We start from the raw sequence: 19,688 nt of genomic DNA on the forward strand, positions 1-19,688 counted from the left end.
TAGAACACATCAGTGAAAGTTTGAGGAAAATGCGGACAATCGATTCAAAAGTCATGAAATAGCATGGATAAGAAGACTACTGCAGTTCATGACGTCATTTTGGATAACAATATAAAGAAAACATAAGGAAAAATCGACAAAATTTCATATTTTATGAAACGCACACATTCCATGGACTGGTTCCTGACAATGTTGATGGTGATATTATTCTACCGGATTACTGAAAGGGTGGAGTTATGTACTCTATAATTATGCTAAAAAAGGATAAAAATATGTTGCATTTTCTTTACAGTTTCTTTATATCGTTGTCCAAAGTGACGTCATGAAGTGTCGTAGTCTCCTTATCCACCACAGACGGCACTGAAACTTTGAAAATTCATAACTTTTGAATAATTGTTCGATTTTCCTCAAACTTTCATCTCGTTTCATTTCACTGATTTGTGTTTTTTCACTGATGTGTTCGAATGATATTGTTGCTTTTAGTCAATCCACATCTATATTCTGGTTTCGCTTTCCTTAAGTGCTCTTACAAGATATGACACAAAGGATCATATCAAAGTTTCAAAGGTACTGCTGACTGCGATGGGTTTTGTACTTTTCTATGTATACAGGGTTTGATTGACAAACACCATGCATCTTATATCTCATGAGTGGAAAATAGAAGTAATCCACTTGAGACAAAAACAAACAAACAAACAAACGTAGCGCTTATCCAGGTATAAACTTTAAAAAAGCCCTACGTCACCCGCACGCGACGTTTATGTTCATTCACTCGAGAGAAAATAATCAGTAAGGATTAGTATCAACTGATGGAATTAACAACGTCCTTTCCCATAGTGTATCAAGTACGATATCAATGCGGAGAAGAATTTACTATGATTACTTTGTTGAAGGCACGTAGGCTATGATTATTTGAAGAGTGGTTGCTCAAAAAGTAGGACGCTCAGTAAATTTGTTATTTGTACACATACACACACACACACACACACACACACACACACACACACACACACACACACACACACACACACACACACACACACACACACACACACACACACACACACACACACACACACACACACACACAACAAGGTATGATGGATATTGCATGGCGGTGATGCGAATCGTATCTTTCCGGTCACTTCCAAGAGTATTGCTATAATAAAGCGTTGTATAGGCCCATGATTATTACAGCAACAGTGGCTGTGCAGTGAATACGGGGAGAAATACGGTGCAGCCTAATGAAATATAGTGCGTGACCGGTCTTTCAAGGTTTTGTGGACAATAACAGCTGATCGATTTTCCTGGTTTTTTTTTTTCTTTTAAACCCCAGAGATTATCTTCGGATGACGTTGGGGACACGGTTTGCGTGCTGGTTACCATCAAGGTCATGCAGGTTTGACCACACGAATGATAATTATGGTTACAGGTCAAACACCTACACTGTCGCCTGATATAAGGGTTTACCGCGCTGAAAAATTAGGACGCCAATGAGTATGATAATCATGGCAATCGGTATCGACCGCAATGAGTTACAAGGTTTACCTGTGGCTGCATAGCGTGCTGTATTTAAGTCCGCGAATTATGTAGTATATTTGCAATGTGAAAATAAAGGGGAGACTGTTCAGGAGATAGCATCCCGAATTACTCAACAAAACTGATTTTCATCTGCTTATTCCTGACAGTATAGGTATGGAAGGAGCAAAAGCAAAGACTGTGATTCACCTTAAAGTGATAAGTATTTAGTTTGATATCATTACATATTGTAGGAACCAAAAATAATAATGACTAGAATAACATACATGATTCTGCATTTCGTAACAAACGCGTTTTCACTCTGCCTGAGGTGCCAATTGGGAGTGTAGGCCCTTAATCATGTGAAAGTTCGTACGAAGGTAGGTGAATGGGACATTGCTTTGAGCCGAAGACAGTAAATATCATGCGCCCTTGCTTTACAACCTAATATTGTGATTATATCATATTTGCCATAAATATGTATTTTGTTGTTTTTAGCATGATTTGCATGTTTTTACATTCATGCTTTTGTAATAAACAAACTAAAATAAAATGAAATGATCACCTTATCCATTCATGTTACCTTTGCTACTGTGCCCCTGTAATGTGAAAACGTATACGTTCATAATAATTCTCAGAATATATTTCAATTTCAATTTCAAATTGTTCTCATATTTCTTAGTGAAAATACATCAAATGTTGATCGAAATGAAATGATACGTGATACCTGTTAGGAAGCATAGCAGAATATTGCGAACATACAGAACAATTTTGAAATGAAAATATCATTCAATGTTCCATTTGAATTATGCTTCTCTACCTCCATTTGTATGGATTTACTCTAAAATTTCTCTATTTTCAAGTGGAATTGCACTTAAGATTGATACTTTTGTGAGTCAAACAGATCTAGCCATTATGACCATGCCTTTTCACGGTCCAATCAATGTGACGTATTCGTAGCAACTCCGCGGCGTTGCTACGAATACGTCACATCAATAATATTGGACCTCATTGGACCGTGGCGGAACGTTTTCAAAAGTGTGTGTGGGGGGGGGGGGGGAGGGCACTTCCGGGTTTCTTCAGCTGACAAGCAAATAAAAAAAGGGTCTTCAGCTCATCTTTCTCATTCCACTTCCGAGTTTGTATTCCTTCGTATGGTGCACAAAAAAGGGTGGTGGGGACCCGAGGCCCCCCACCCCCACCCCCACCCCCCACCCCCCGTTCCGCCGGTCACGCGTATAATCTATACGTCACTGCATGGTCTTTAAAAAAAAAAAATGTTTTTGGTGTGAAACAGGAGACAATCTTCCAGCCATCCACAATATCACATAGCCGTTTGACACATTGGACACATTTTTTTTTTTAGTCAATCTTTTATTTTTCTTACTTTTTTACAAAAACAATATATAATACAAACTAATTCACGACAAAACACACACGCATGCGGACGCGCGCGCGCACACACACACACGTACACTCATTCAGTATCTGTGCCATAACGTATTTCATCCACAGTGTTATAAATAAGTTATCAAAGAAGAAAAATCTCTCCAGATTTCATTTTATTTAAATTACATGTTGTATAATCCACTTCGTTACAATACTTTTATTTCTATCTTTTTCTGCAGCATTCTATTAAACTGAACACACACGATTCACAAGACATCACAGGATTTGAAATAATATCATAGATGGTTTATTCTTCCTGAAACAATGTTATAATACATTAATTTTCTGAGTGACTAAACGTGTCAAAATTATCAAGAAAACAATGGTTACAAAATTATTCACAAAGATCTTCAAATGGAACGAGCATCGTCGTGCGACGGAGATTTCATGACTTCTTTGTGGCAATAGCGCCACCACTAGTTTTACCAGTATTAGTCTCTTCAGTCAACAGCCATGCCACGTATCACTGTCTCTCCATACAATTTTATTGTTTTCGCTCTTTGTTCACATAAATCCGCACATAGCTTCCTGAACACATCAATCAATCAAAATTTAATAAAGTCTCGCAGGTGCTGAAAATGTTCATTTATTATGTAAGTTTTCTATATTCGATGAAATTATTGTTCATGCAAATTAGGGTATGGTATTGTAGTAATCACACAAGGACACATTGCAAGGTCGTGATGTAAAAGAATCCGACTATAGGGGATGAATAACGCCAAAGTTTCAATGACATAAGGCAGAGAAAAAGAATATCTGTAAGATTCGTTACCAAAACAAAGGGAAAGAAATGTTGAAAGTTACATCAAAAGCTTCAAAATGTGAAAATCTGTCGGTACCTGTTAACCATAGGCTAATATTCTTATGGAAACTTAATGCAGTTGTTACAGAATTATCATTACAGAAACTATCTACTGTATATTGAATGTATAGCACGGAAATTATTTGTTCCCGAATATCTAGATAATAGTCACACGATAAACTCCAAAAATTTTTGTGAGCACTGCAATGTTTTCGCATTACAGTTTGAATATATCAGTATGACTCAGCATGCAGTAATTAAATTTGGCAATCAAAGGAATAAATAGGCCTAAGAACCAAAACGACAAACGCCGTCTTTCACTTAAGTATTATGAGAAGTCCTCGTCGCCCACAGGCATGCATAATGCATTATTCTTTTCTATTGATTATACATATATACATTATGTTCAATGCTCATTTCATTAACCTTCATTCCATATTCCTTTTCCCTGTCTCCCTCTCCTTCTTCTCCCTTCCTTTATTCTCTTTATCTTCTTTTCGAAACAGAATAGACCCCATGTCAACTTTTGAACTTCACTCATACAGTGCTTATCCGTTTCTTTAGTATTAATCAGTTCAATTCTGTCGAACATGCAAATTACTTGGGGTATAGGACTAACGTAAACTTGTTTCTATATCATGTAGTCCTGTTATTGGTTTGATCGGCCTACACCTAAATAAATGGTTGTACTGTAGCCGGGACCTACTATGAAGTGTGGTGCCAAATAATCATGTAGAACAGATGTACAAGTGTATTATAAAAACGACTATGTTGATGATATTCTGAAATAACTGATGATAATGATAATAATGACGATTATATGATTATCTTATCAATATCATAATTACTTTACTACCTTTGTCATTTGTATTTCATCACAGACGATGATAACGCTTAGGCTCCTGTATCAAACAGGTTTTATTTGTATTTTTTATTTTTTTCATTATGATTATTATTTCTTTACTTATTATTATTATTTTTTTTTATTGCTTGTCAGCGGAAGAACCCGGAAATGGCATCAGAAAGTTGCGCTGAAGATCTGTTTTATTTTGTTTTGTTTTATACCTACTGTGTTTTTTGTTGTTGTTGTGTTTTTGTTTTTGTTTTTTTGTTTGGGGGGGGGGGGGTTGCTTGCTTGTTAGCTGATGAAACCCGGAAGTGGCAACATAGTTGCGGGTGAATGTTTTTTGTTTGTTTGTTTTTTGCCTGTCAGTTGATGAAACAGGGAAAGTGGCACCAGGGTTACTTCTGATAGGCCTATACATTCATTTTGTAAAGTGCCCCCTCCCCCCACCCCCATGCCGGCCATGCATGTTATGATATCCACAGACAGAGCAAGAGAGGATCTAGAGGTATAAAGCAAAAACGATCCGTGGCAGAAGGAGAACAGGGCCAGGGAGAAATACTAGCACATAATTTAGATGTATATCTGTTGTAGATCTGTCAGGGCGGTTTGGCGCGGGATCAGAGGGAGCGCGCCAGGGCGAATATCACGGTACCCTCTCGAGGATTTATTTACCTTTTACGTGTAGTGCATTATCGTTTTGCGTGTGTGTGTACACTTGTGTGTTGTAATTACTGTGTATGTGTTCAGTGGTACATGTATGCAGTGTTGCCAGATGGTGATTTCGGGAACCAAAAAGGGTGAAATTTGGTGATTTTTAAAGTTGTTTGGTGACAAAATTTTAGCCTGGTAACCAAATCAAAATTTGGTGATTTTTGGTAACTTTTTGGTAATTTTCAGACCAATGAAAAATAATCACACTAATTGAAAACGAAAATGCATTTTGCCCAAAGTTTTCCCCTTATTTCCTGTAGAAACATAAGATGTGCCCCTTTTTTGTCACTCGACACACAGAAACACTCACATATCCACACACATCGTACACATTTTGCATTTAGTATGTGTGACTACGGCGCGCCGAAAATTGCACCGAGACTCGCTCAGAGTGTTTGATAAAGATTTATTGACATAATCTTGTCTTGAAATTGAAGCCTAATACCTACGCTTTTCCAAATTTGGTGATTTTTGATGGCTCTTGGTGATTTTTTACAAGCCTTTTGGTGATTTTGCTCTGTTGGGACCTGGCAACGCTGCATGTATGGTACCACCAGATGCACTGATGACTGATAGAGAGAGGTCCTTTAAACTTCGTGAGTACACTGATATATTCCGCATTTCTTCGCGATTTCTTGTTTTGTGATTTATTTTGAAGGATGACATGTTAACTTATGTCATATGTTTGAAAGATGCCCGACTTAGTATCGTTCGTGTGATCAAATGCTGTAGGAATATTTTGTTTGCTTACAGACCCAAAACAAAAGTGTCACGGAACCACGGAATGGCCTTACATATCGTCAGCGTGTAGTCCCATTCGTCATGATTGTTGTATGGTTCTGGGTACTAATAGCTTGATCATCATCATCACAGTCGCCTCGTTGTCCAGACACCAAGAACAGCTATCCATGATAACCTCGTTTGTACTGTTGATATCACAACACATGATGTTCTCGTTGCCCTATTTATTTTTATTTTTTATTTCCATTCACAGCGAGGACAGCCTTGATAACTGAGGTATTTAGTCCCCACATCTGGTGTAATGTATTTGTGTAAATTTTATGTTGTAAAATCGTTTTAAAAAATCGACTTTTGTCTTGACTTTACTGCCACTGTACCTGTACACGGTCACAGTTTGACACCATGCACCATACTCTGGCTGTGCTGATTAGACCATATATTCACCTCAACTTTGACAATTTTGTTGGTTTTTTTTCGAAGAAAGGATTAACATTGGCATAACATGCAAAACAGTAGAAAAAAAATCCTAAATTTGCAATTTTTTGGTAGTGATTCTTTTTTTTAAACCTCTGCCAAGCAAGAAGGTTTTGAGACAGCCACCCAAAAGTGAGTGCGTGCATCGGAATTCTGTGCATATCGCAAGCAAGGCCCAGGTTAGGCTACTACAAATTGTAGGTAGAGTTGATCTGCACTGATTTAGTACAACTTGTGATTGGGGTGGCTGTCTCAAAAGGAAGTCTTTCCAGTATTGAAACAGTAACTTAAAGAGGTTGTGCATGGATTGAAATTAAGATCAAACTTGCATTAAAAGCTGATATTGACACATGGAACACCTCATTCAATTTTTATAGTGATCTTGGAATTTGTATGCATTATTGAAGGATTTTTCATCTTTTGACATGTAAGGCGAAGGTTCAACGAACTTGGGGTTCAAGCTGTGTGTACTGGAGATTTATAAACACGCACTAAAGCATGTGCTCTGTTTGGGCAAGGTGCCATGCAATGACATAAACTTATAAACAAAATGCTTCTATTTTGAGAAATTGCATATGAAGGGTGGAAATGGGTTGCTGGCTTGGCTCTCCAAGTGCTTTTCTAGTTTAATAATTTGGTTACATATGTACTTTTTATAGAGTAAAATAAAACAAGTTATGAAAATCATTACTTTTTAGTCTACATTGTTTGTTTGTTGTTGTTGGTTTGTTTTTGTTTTTGTTTTTGTTTTTTTGGAGGGGGGGGGGTTGTTTTGTATGACAGACCTTGTTCAGAGGTTAAACCTATTGAAACTGCTATTACATGTAGATATGTTATCATTGGACTTTGTATTCAATCACAGCAAATTAGTGAGCAGAAAAACAAGAACATGTGACTTTTTCTGGTTTTGTCTCACTTGATCACCCCAAAAGCTCACTTTCATCAGTTCAGAGAAACACATTACAATGAGCAATGATGATGACATACAGTAGGAGGATCACATACATGTATTCTAGTATTAAAAAAATGTAGCAGTGCAATCCATTACCATACCACTTGTTTAACATCTTCACCTGTGTAGAATTTATGCATGCTTTCTTCTTCTTCTTTTCTGCTTTCTTGAGCATCCAACCAGGCATTCTTATGTGAAGCTGAGCTACAAATGTTTGTCATCATCTTTGTTCATTGTGATTTTTTTAATGAATTCTGAAAACATTCTTATTCCTCATTACAATCACCATAAAATTCCAAAACTCTGTACCCAGTATACACCCAATTTATCTATGTTCAAATGCTGAAGTCTAAAAGTCATCCAGAATGGAAAAGCTGGTTAATAGGTTTTCTTTGGGTCATTGTCCAGTCTGCGCCTACTCTGTACATGTAAGGGATAGAAGAAAAAGAAGAAGTTCAAGAAGAAGAAGAAGAAGAAGAAGAAATTAAAAGGCTGAGGAGGAAAAGAAGTTCTAAAAGAAAGAAAGATGGAAAGAAGAAGAAAAATGATGTTTGACATAATGGTGTAAAATGATTTTTTTTTTTTTTTTGATATCTCTATCTTGAGTTGAGAGAATGGAAAGAACAGAGAGGGAGAGAGCTGAGAGAGAGAGCTTGCACAGTTGACATAAGTACATTGTAACGTACAAATTTGTACGTTTTATATCTGTCTCAATTTTGGGTGTGGGTCCATTATTAGCAGTCCACTTTAACATGTATGAGATCATTGAGATGTTGAAGGTTATGTTAGTGTGAGGTGACAGTAAAATCGAGCAGCTCTGAACGACTGTAGACATTCAATGCAATGGCAGTGGAATGATAATTGCAACCTTCTGATCAGGAAGTGAGGACACAGTTTTGTTGTTGTTATTATAGTGGAAGGTATTACAAGTGTACATGCATAAAATTGTAGGGCTCTCTTCAGGCTGTTCTAATATCATACATTGTACAACTGTAGTCTCTACTAGCTGTGTTCAGACGGAGGCAGTTTTGGTCGGAGTAACTTCGGAGGAAGGGTCGGAGGAAGCTTGGTTGGAGTAACTTCGGAGGACAGGTCGGAGTAGTGCCCGTCTGAACAAGGTCGTGGTAACTTCCTCCGATCGGAGGACCTTACCACGACCTCTTCCTCCGAACGAGATACTCCTGAGTTTTCTCAGGAGTATCTCGCTACCACGACTAGCCGGTCGGAGTAAATTGCCCGTGCGGACAAGCCCTCAGAGTATCTATGAACTTACGCTACATGCCTTACGACCTAGGTAAAACTTCCTGGGTCAAATCGCAATGTTGACATTTTGCGACTACATGTGCGCGTGTAGTGCAATTCTAACCTAGTCGATCGCGACGAAGAAGCTAGCGCTCATGCAGAAATTTCCATCAACAAGAATGGAGAAGACAAATGCCACTGGTAAAAAACAATCGCATGATCGACGTGCGCGGCGCTACCACTTCCGGAAGTTCCACCAACCCTCGCACATAAATTGGTCGGAGTTTCTTCCCACGACTGTCGTGTGGACACAAGGGTCATCGTAAGATATGCATTAATATGAATTTTAATTGCCATGATGTAAATTTTTACTCCGACTAGAAATACGTCTGAACATGGCTATAGTAAGAAGGCCGCATACAATGGAATGGAATTCATTTAGTGAAAATACCCCATTTGGGAATTTGAATACCATTGACAAGAAAGGCTTCCATTCAAAATGAAGAGAAAAGAACAATATGAGAAAAAGCATGCATACATGCAGGTAAAATTGTAGGTACATTCAATACCTTCATATGCAGTGAAAGTACAATACTGAATTGTTGTATACAAAATGTATGTAACATGAGATTTCCTACAAATGTACAAATTAGCAAAATGAAAACATGTAATCAACTAAATCTATTTGCATGGCTACCAGTGAATGATGCCTTTAAGTTGACTGTGGGCAGGTCAGTTCCTTTGCCAATATCTTAAACTTTATACCCAAATTGGGAGCAATGTGATTCTTATACAGCATAAATGTACAGATGTAGATTGTACATTGCACTAGATTTACATGTAAAATGGCATCTACTAAATACAACATATCCCATGTCCCAGGTCATTTTAGAACACAATATATCATTGCTGAGAGGTGTGAGAATTGCCAAAACTTACAACTGTATCAAAAATGAATCAAACCATTGGATAGAAATGTGCTAGAATGCTATGGAACTTTGTTTAAACTTTTCTTGGGTGACTTTTCTCATCAGAAACGGTTTCACATCTACAAGTTTCTTTTCCACAGGAGACACAAGGCGATTGGTCGTTAACTCTTTAAATATTGTTAGTACATTTACAGTAGGTTAAGTTCATTGTACAATGAGATCAACATCAGGGCCCCATTTCATCCAAAGTTGCTATGCTCTTGCTAGAATGGCAATTGTCATGGCTACGACAAGAATCCAGCTTCCTGATTGGCTGTTGCTATTGGAAGTTGTCATTCCAGCAAAAGTTGCCATCCTAACATCTTTTATGAAATGGGGCCTTGGTTTCCAAAAAGATATTATGGAATGGAAAGCGATCTTGCACCAACAGCTTTCTAGATTTTTCGGTTTTTTGAAAAGTTGATGAAAAGTTGTCTATAGTCATACGTGCCATGCTTTATATTGTACAATGTTATATGTGTACATGTGCTCAAAATAACTGTCTCTAAACTCTTATCTACTGCTAACAAGCCTGTCCTTCCTGGCCTGGGTTTCATTTGGTACACTATGTAGTTGTTGTTGTTGATTTTTTTTTTTATGATGTTTTTTTTTTTTTTAGCATGTGTTTGTCCTATTTCTGTTTTTTGCTTCTGTTTTTTTTTTCTTATCTTTGATTTGCACGTTAGCTGTTATATATGGTTTTGTTTGTCTTTATTTATACTGTACACATCTGTGAAGGTATACGGTTGTAAATTTGAGAATTCCAGCACAAACAGACCACAGTGTAATTACCGGTAAATGTCTCATTATACCTTTGGGAACAGCAATTTTAAAAAAATTCAAGATATGACATTTAATGCATTATGTAGGTCTGTTGTACCACAAAACATCCTATCATATAAGATTTTTGCAATATAAAGCCTAAAATATAAGGAGATTTCTGTATTTTTCTCAATTAACCACAACTGTAGACGGTTTAGTCTGGAAACATTTTTATCATAACTATGGGTATTGTTCACATTTTGTATATTACTTAACATCGATTTTACCAATTCGAACTTTTACAGTGGTTGTTTCTATCCTAACTCACATTTTAGAACAATTAAAGCACTAATGCTGGGTTTTTGTTTCATCTGCAAATGGTACATGGCTTTAGGCATAATTAGGTTATGGTTTGAAACAATTGACCAAGATGAACTGACCAGGATTGTGCCTTTCTGTGTGTACAATGTATTACTGTATCAGACCCACTTGTGTGTGTGTGTGTGTGTGTGTGTATGAGTTAGTGCTCTTGCAGGTGAGGAACTTGTGTGATACATGAGGTACGGTATGCCCTTTTAAGTGTGTCTCCCATGTGAAGTCTTCAAGTTCTGTACGGTATCTTCATGTGTAAACCATGATATCTTGATAAAAGGTAAACCGTGTGTCTACAAAATGCCATTCCTTGGTGAACCACAGATCCCACCGTTACATGTGGATTACTGGTACAAAAAATTACACTTCTTACTAGGCTTGCCTGGATGAATGGCATTTCCTAAGGTCTAGTTTTGGTTGTGTGCACCCATAGGATTGCTTTTTTGTCTCCTAGTCCTATTAAAAAGTGTCATTTCTGGTAAGACCTGTTGGACAGAGAGTCGTTTTATCTTTCTGTATTGACTTTGTAAGAATTTATCATCTCTTACTGTTAATACTAATGCTGGTTTTCATTAGCATCATTATCAGAAAGAGAGAACAATTAAAAAGCTGTACTCACAAGTTTAATTTCACTCCATTTTGAAGTGTAAAAAGTATTTGTGAAGTGATGGTTTGAGGTGCTTATTTATACCGTATGTCCTTCCCCCCCCCCCCAAAAAAAAAAAAATAATAATAATAATAAATAAATAAAAAATAAAAAATAAAATAAAATAAAAATAAATAAATAAATAAAAAAAATGGGGAAAAAATGCAATAACTTTAAAAGTAGGTAACCAATCCAAATATGATTTAGGGTATGAAACTACAACTTATTACCCACATCTTTGATACAGAAAACCCCATCAGATTTGCTTCAGTGGTCAAAGAGAAATGAGGATCTTTGTAGAGCATGTCAGGAATCCCTTCCCTCCAAGTTCTGTCCATTCACCATTGTGTTTCCGAGAGCATCAAGTGCTGAACTTGTTAAAGAGCATGTGACTCTAAGAGGAATTCAAAGTTTATTTGATGAAAATTGGTTTTAAAATGGCTGAGATATATCCAAAAACAGTGTAAAATAAAGCAATTCTAATAAAAAGTGGGTCCCACTTTTAATTAGGATCATGTTTTTTGAATAACTCGGCCATTTCAAAACTTATTTTCATCAAATAAACTTTGAATTCCTCTTAGAATATGCTCTGTCATATTCTGTAAGAGGTTTCAAATTATCTCACAAAAAAAAAAAAAAAAACAACTGGAAACCTGGAGCCCCAGCTTTACCATTCCTTCTTAGAAACTCTCGCAGTATGCATTGCTATGCGAAAAAGAGTTCCACTTGATTGTTGGTTTGTTTGTTGTTGTTGTTGTTGTTGTTTTTTTTTTTGGGGGGGGGGTTCTGTTTTTTGGTTGTTGTTTTTTTGTGTCCAATAGTGCAACTGGCCACACTATCATTGTAGAGTTTTGCAGTGTGTGTATTAAGCGCAATATAAATGTTAATTATTGTTATTATTATTATTATTATTATTATTATTATTATTATTATTATTATTATTATTATACGTATTCCTGAGGTCATATTCTGTTAATTTGTTTAGGCATACTGTAGAGGCAGTATGGAGATTCAAAGCTCTATATTTGTAGCCGAGTGATTTTTTTTTTCTTGATTGCTTTCTCTTACTCTAGCAATAATTTGCTACTGCACTGCATGCATTAATGGTGCCAAATAACAGCCATTTTTGCATTGCAATGCAAAAACAGATTTATATTAAGTCTCCCTTGTGAATGAGGATGACATGATTGTCTTGATTGTCTTTCCAAGGAATAAAATATTTCTGGTAGCCTCCATATTATTCTCCAAGGTAAAAGTGAAACTTTGATGCGTACAAAGATTTGCAGGGATCCACCGATAAGATATTCAGTCATTGTATGTATCTCCGGGGCTGGTTTATTGTCATGGTTAGGGACAAGTATCCCTCTGTGACCTTAAAGTGACAAAACATTTCAGTCCCTACCTTAAATAATTCTGTAAATTCATGTTTCTATCCTTTAAACTCCATAGAGGTAATTGTGGTTAAAGTTACATTGTATGTAGTATACAATGTGTCTGCATCCATTGTATGAATTTACAAGACCATGTTCAGATTTTGCCACCTTCAAATATCCGCATTATGACCATCTTGTAGTCGAGGATGATGTGATTTTTCTGCCACAGTCTTCTGCCATTCATGTACCCACACAATTAGTAAAGGTGGCATGCATGCTCACAGTATCTGCATTATTGTGTGCTGTAGCACAGGAATGATGTGGATGATTTATGATTCCTGAACAATGTAGAACTCATTTTATTCACATCCACAAGTGTGCCTTTCTACTAAAAAGAGGTGTCAGATATTGAACAGAATTCTTTTTTGATGAAGGCTTAAACATTTCAAAAACATGATTTTGTGCATCAGAGTCCATATCCCGTATAAGTTACGAATAAAAAAGAAAAATGTAATGCACAGCCATGTTGACGGCAGCTGTAATCAACAAAAAAATGATAAAATTGAAGGAACATTACCCATTCACTGTGTAGTAGAAGGGACCCAAGGCTGTGCTATAATGTCCCAGATATCAATTTTGCCTATGAAGTCTGCAAACAGTGCTGATAAGGTTTTATCTACAATCTCCCCGAGCTCTCTGATTAATTTAAGGAGATTTTTCACAGAACAGTTGGTATACTGTATACGTACAAGTTGTATATCCAGGCAGCATTTGTGTGTATTAAGCAGCCACAGCACTGAGATGGCAAGATTTGATATCATTGCTAGATTATCTATGTACTTCTTGATGTTTCTCCCCAAAAGTATGGTCATAAAAGCTTAATTGCACATCTGAAATGACAGATCGCAGCTTGTCACAGATAGTGACTACTTCCTTGTCTTTTTAGGTGTAAGCAGATGCCGGTACCTGCACATTTTGTGACAAGGTCGGCATTGGCACAGATCGGAATTTACGTACCAGCCGTCAGAGTGTTTTACGTGTGACTGTGCCGGGATGACATGTGATAGATGTTGCCTTTGAGGTGGTAGCCTTTTCTGCAGCTTCATTTGTACAATATTTACATACACTGTACAACATACATGTATAGATACATACTGGGGAGAAATATGATACCAGCTTTCCTTCACACTACAGTGCAATTTTTTATCTCCTTCCGCAGCTGCTTCATATACACAAGCCAAAAGGGAGCGAGCTCGCAGGATTAGATTTGTGTGTACATTCAAGCTTCTAAAGTTCACTTTCCAGACAGAGGGCTCTACATCTAGACAGCTTTCAGCTTGCCAGATTTTCTTCCCTCATCAACCACTATCTGTCATACGTACCTGGTGCTGTAAAAAGGTAAGTTGCTGTGGAAGATTACTTTTTTTTTTTGTACATCACTTTATACTGCTCTGTTTGATTGATCAATCAAAGGTACACGTACAATTGTAGTCTTAAAGTTTTACTGAGTGAATGGTAGTTTTTGCTGGCAGTTTGATATTGTGCCATGCCTTTCCATCACTCTAAGGATGCACAGAGTTTGATTTGCAAGTTGTCATTGTATGCACACGATAACTTTGGAGCAAGCTTTGAGATGTATATTATACAAGTTTGTTTGTTTATTTGTTTGTTTGTTTATTTTTGTCGGTTTTAACAGAGAATGTATGATCTCTGCATGTGTAGCTGATAAGTTGAAACATACTCTGTATCTGTAAAAAAAAGCCCTCTAGATATAAAAAACAAACAAACAAAGCTCATGCATTGTGTGTCATTATGACATCAGAGACAAGGGTTATTAAAAAAACTAAGTAACATTCCAGTCTATGCATGGATAGTGGACTATTATGAGAAAAACTTCATCGGATTGCTCAAAATATTTTTCCTGTATGTTGATGGAAAGTTGCTTGGGTCAACAGTCAACTGTTGAAATGCATAGAGCTTCATTAGGAGCAAACTCAATGCATCTTTGATATCTGAGATTCATTCTTGGACATGTTGCTTTGAAGAATAAAAGTATTGTTTGTAATTGTTGCCTCCGTCCAGTTTCATAGCCTTCAGCATCGTATTATATCCACTTTTATTGTATTCTAATGTAGCACTATCGTGCATGTTTTCAAACAAAATAACACCTAGCGATAATGTGCTTTTGTAGCTAATTGCAATAGCAATTCCTAAATGCCCACTCAGTAAGAACAGTGCGTTGTGTGATATGTTTGCTCAGAAAACATGCAGCCGTGTACCACTACAAAAAATTTGTAGTTCTGCTCAGAGCATTGGTGTATTGCAGTTTTATCCAGGGTTACACAGTAATGTGGTGTAAAGTGAGGGGATAAATGTCAAATGTTTTGTTACTTACTGTAAGTCCAGCTGGTCTTTAACTTAGTCATTAATTGGCTGTTTTCTCATCATAGTCAAGTTTTTTTTAATGTTTCTTTTTTCCTAATATCTGACTTTTGCTTCAGCCAATGAATTTGAGTATATTTTTGACCAAAGAATCGATCAGGACATCTTGGGGCTTTCCATTAATTAATGTTACGTGTTACTGTACATTTTAAATCAGGTGAGATAACGCTTGTACAGCAAGAATGGAGATTTGTAGTTGATTTTGAATTATAATTCTAATCTACAACTTCCGTAATGTAGACATTAGCCAGTGTCAGGGGCAGATCCGGGAATTCTGTAAAGGGGGGGGGGGGGGGGGGGGGGGGCGCAACTAATATTTCTGATGCCACTTCCGGGTTTCATTTCATTTTTTTCTTTTTATTTCTTCAGTTTTTAACGAAAAATAAAGGGGGGTGTGCGTCGGTTGCACCCCCCTCTGGATCCGCCACTGAGTGTAGCACTATTGTACATGTATCATGTGTGTTGGTTAATAACATCATGACAGAGAGAGTGGATTCTGACTTGAGCTAGCTCATTTGAATGACCATTCCTGACTCATTAATTTTTGAAAGCTGTAAAAGATCACAGAAGGCTGACTCTTTGTGCACCAATATACAGTGTATGCTACAATGTACAATTGTAGGCATTCATATTAAGCTCCAGTAAATGAATCCAATGAATCCAATACTGTAAAAGTGGATATTTTTGCATGACTAATTTTTCACGCTCAGCAGGGTGAGAAGAGTTTCGCATGTTTTTAATTACGCGGAATCAATACCTCAACTACTGGAGCATATAGCATGCAAAGATATTTGCGTGCTTTTATGTTCGCACTACTTTCTGGTCGCGTGAAAAGCGCAAAAATTTCAACACTGCGAAAATTTCCACTTTTACAGTATACTGTACAAATAGTTTTAGCTGTACCAATAACAGTGTACAAGTGTTTTGAATCACATCATATGATTCTAGTGTACGTGTACATAATTTGTGCATTGTGCATGTCATGTTGAAATTCAACCCTAAATTTTGTGTCCGTACCAACGAAAAAGTTTAAAATTAACTTTATATTTGCACGTCACATGATTGATATCCGACAGCTGTACTGTAAGTGGGAATATTTCACTTTTAGCATACAGTTATTGTTAACTCTCAATCGCTGAGAAGCATAGTGTTCAATACATGTGGACATACAAGTACATACATAATGTACACTGTAAATAACACATGTACACTGACATATTATTGTACAGTGTACTTTGTAAATTAATCCTACAATTGCATGTTTCGATGTGGGGAATATTTTTCAAGGGAATTGTATCTCATAAGCTTTAAGAGAGACATGTTCAGGTCCAAGGCATTGAAATCAAAGTATGCATTAAATTTAGAAAAAGAGAAGTTATACATTGTAGAGAATCCATACAAGTATGAAGGAGCACATCTAAGACAATTCGTAAATATCAGAGTCTTCATTTTTCCATTGTGAGGCATAATGTGTACTCCTGTGTGTCATTGCTATCTGACCATGAGTGGATATGAAGGGTGACCCCAAAAATATGATTTAAAAAGGAATTATCTTGAAAGCATTTCTCAAGACTGTACATACAGTATATAAATGGATATCCTCTCTGAGGGAGTCAGTTGCTCACAAACTGTTTAGAGTTGCTATCTAGGAGGATCATTCGTGTAGCCATTCAAATTAATTTTCAAGGTGTGGACACACAAGCGAAGGACAGTGAATAATCTACAATACAATATTTTGTACCCTATGTTCAGTCTGATCGAGGATACTTATGAGTTGTTAGCGTACAGTACACGTAGATCCTTGAATGAAAGACCATTCATGTCAACACAATGTGTTTCATTGCCTTACACTTCAACTCTTCTGTTAATACAAACTGCACACCTCTGTGCTACGTGTTCTGAGAAAAGTGTGCCCATTCAAAAAACATATATTTGGAATGATTTAGTTGATTGTCCATCTGTGTAGAAAGGCTTAAATGCTCAGAGACAATTTGATCAAAGTTCGCTTGCCAGTGTAAATAATGCCTTTCACAATACTGAGTAGTGAGACCACAGAAATGTGTGTTCAGTTAGTCATGGTTATACTCCAGAATAAAGAATGCTCACATCTTTTTTTTTTCCCCAACAGTATAGTCCTGTTGGACACAGTAACAAATATTCAAATTAAACCACAAAGTGAACAAAGTGTGAAGTTTCCCCATTTTTCCCACTGGTGATTTGAAATTGTGTTTGATAAATTGTAGTTTGAAAAATGATATCTGACTATACCTTTTTTATCAATACTGCAGTATGATTCACTATTTTTTTTAATTACTGTATTCTGCTGAATCTTATGTGAGATTTTTATTTCCACTATTAAATTTCGTGCGTCTGGTGCTATTCACAATTTGAAAATACCGGTATGCGAAAATGTTAACAAGAGCTGATTCTGACATAAATGTGACATGCAGGTGTACGATAGATGCACATTTCTCTGTTCAATACTGTAGGCCCTACTCCACAATCGCAAATTTAACTACTCTTGAAATTATCTGAAAGTCTTGATTCGCAAAAACCTGTGTGGCATGTAATTGTATAGTATGCAAGAAATAGGAAACTGATCTACTGTACAGTTGTACATACATGTACATGTAACGCCACAGAGAAAGCAACATAGAGAGGACAGCTTGTACAATGTCGATGCAGAGCTGATTTGCTTGTAAAATACTGTACAATGTACATGTACTTCATTTGATAAGTAGGCCTATATAATGTGATAGATTATATTGTAGTAATGTAAGAAACTTTAGTGTAATCCTGATGGCAGGGCTTTATCATGGCTGCATAATATACAATTTCAGACAAGCTATTATATTTTTGATACATTGGAGGACACATGATTGAATTTGCATAGTTTCAGACAGGGGATGTCCTGCAGGCATTACTGATAGATCAAGAATACAATTACCTGTATGTTTCATGAATTATTCATTCTTGATTATTCTCAGTACATGTACAGGGCCCCGTTTTATCAAAAGATAAAATTGATTTTAGATTTCCTTACTACACAGGTTGCCATAGACTTATAGTTGAAATCAACTATATAATCAATTCTAACTCTTCATAAAACAGGGTCCCAATGTACATTCTTTGTACATGGTATACAGTACATACAACAACAGTGTACAGCTGTTTGTACACTGGTTTGTTTTGTGTATTCTGACTTCTATTTGCCCTTCATGTATACCGTGAGAATGAGTTTGAATACCAACCAATGACTTCCACTGAGAGACCAAAGAGCAAACTGCTTTGAATACATTGGAATCCTTCTGTAAATACGGTTTGTGTCGTTGTAGGGATATGAAAGAGCATTATTTGTGTATGTGTATGTGTGTGTGTGTGTGTTATTATTTTCATTAATATCATTGGTGTTGTTCAACACAAATGTTTAACAAGTCTACAAAAACTGTAACAGCATAATTTTCATTTCTAAAGTATTTCCCATGATTGGGATGAGAAAGGTAGCACTGAGACATATGCATAACGTGGTGTTTGGTAATTAAAACAGACTTTTTTTAGTGCTGTACAATGTATCTCATTTGATACTGACACTTTTCACTCATTATGGTCCCCACACTGGCTAATAAAAGATGCATTTTTTTTTCGAGTTTACCTTTGGGAGCAGTGATATTAAAAATGTTCAAGATGTCACATTTGATGCATATATGTGTAGGTCTGTTGTATCACAAAACATCCTCCCTTATAAAATTTTTGCAATAAAGCCTATATATAATGTATGAGGAGATACTATACATGTATCAGTACTTTTCTCAATAAACCATAATTGTTAATGGTTTAGTCTGGAAGCGTTCTTATTATGGCTATTGTTCACATTTTGTGATATTCAACAATACTTAACATCAATTATACGGATTCAAATTTTTACAGCGTTGGTTGTTTCTGTCCCTAACTCACATTTTAGAACTATTTTAAAGCACTAATGCTGGGTTTTTGTTTCATCTGCAAATGGTAAATTATGCCTTTAACAAACTCTTTATTGATATGGCTGTGATGTACAACTTGTAATGCCAACACTGTACAAATAATTTAATTATCACCTTCAAATACAGTACATCAGAACTTGTGGGTGACAGAAGTATTAAAAAAAAAGAAAAAAAATGTTCGCTGAGTTTAAACAGTCAAAGGTGAAATAATTTCCTGAATACATGATTTTATAGTCTGATTGAGATTACATGAAACACACATATTGTTCAAAGGTTTGTTTTCTTTCAATCACTGGAGAAATATTGATGCAGTAATAAAGACTGGGACTGTTAACCCGTTGAGGACGAGTCCTGGGTATACTGGGGCAGGTGTCTCTCTGAAATGCGTGTTGTAGCAAAATTAGTC

The 19,688-nt window shown here is 36.4% G+C and overlaps 1 protein-coding gene across 1 annotated transcript in view; it reads left to right on the plus strand.

The window, feature by feature from the left end:
- The first annotated feature begins 5,866 nt into the window (after positions 1–5,866).
- LOC139722900 (uncharacterized) overlaps positions 5,867–19,688 on the plus strand; it is a 43,330-nt gene continuing 29,508 nt past the window's right edge. The window contains exons 1-2 of the mRNA XM_071634181.1: positions 5,867–5,923; positions 14,077–14,255. The gene's annotated coding sequence lies outside the window, so the exon portion shown is untranslated. The remainder of the gene's footprint in view (positions 5,924–14,076; positions 14,256–19,688) is intronic.

This window comes from Diadema antillarum, unplaced genomic scaffold, assembly GCF_040938485.1.
Source record: "Diadema antillarum isolate AM-2024a unplaced genomic scaffold, OU_Dant_1.0 scf00000176, whole genome shotgun sequence".
In the NCBI taxonomy this organism is placed as follows: domain Eukaryota; kingdom Metazoa; phylum Echinodermata; class Echinoidea; order Diadematoida; family Diadematidae; genus Diadema; species Diadema antillarum.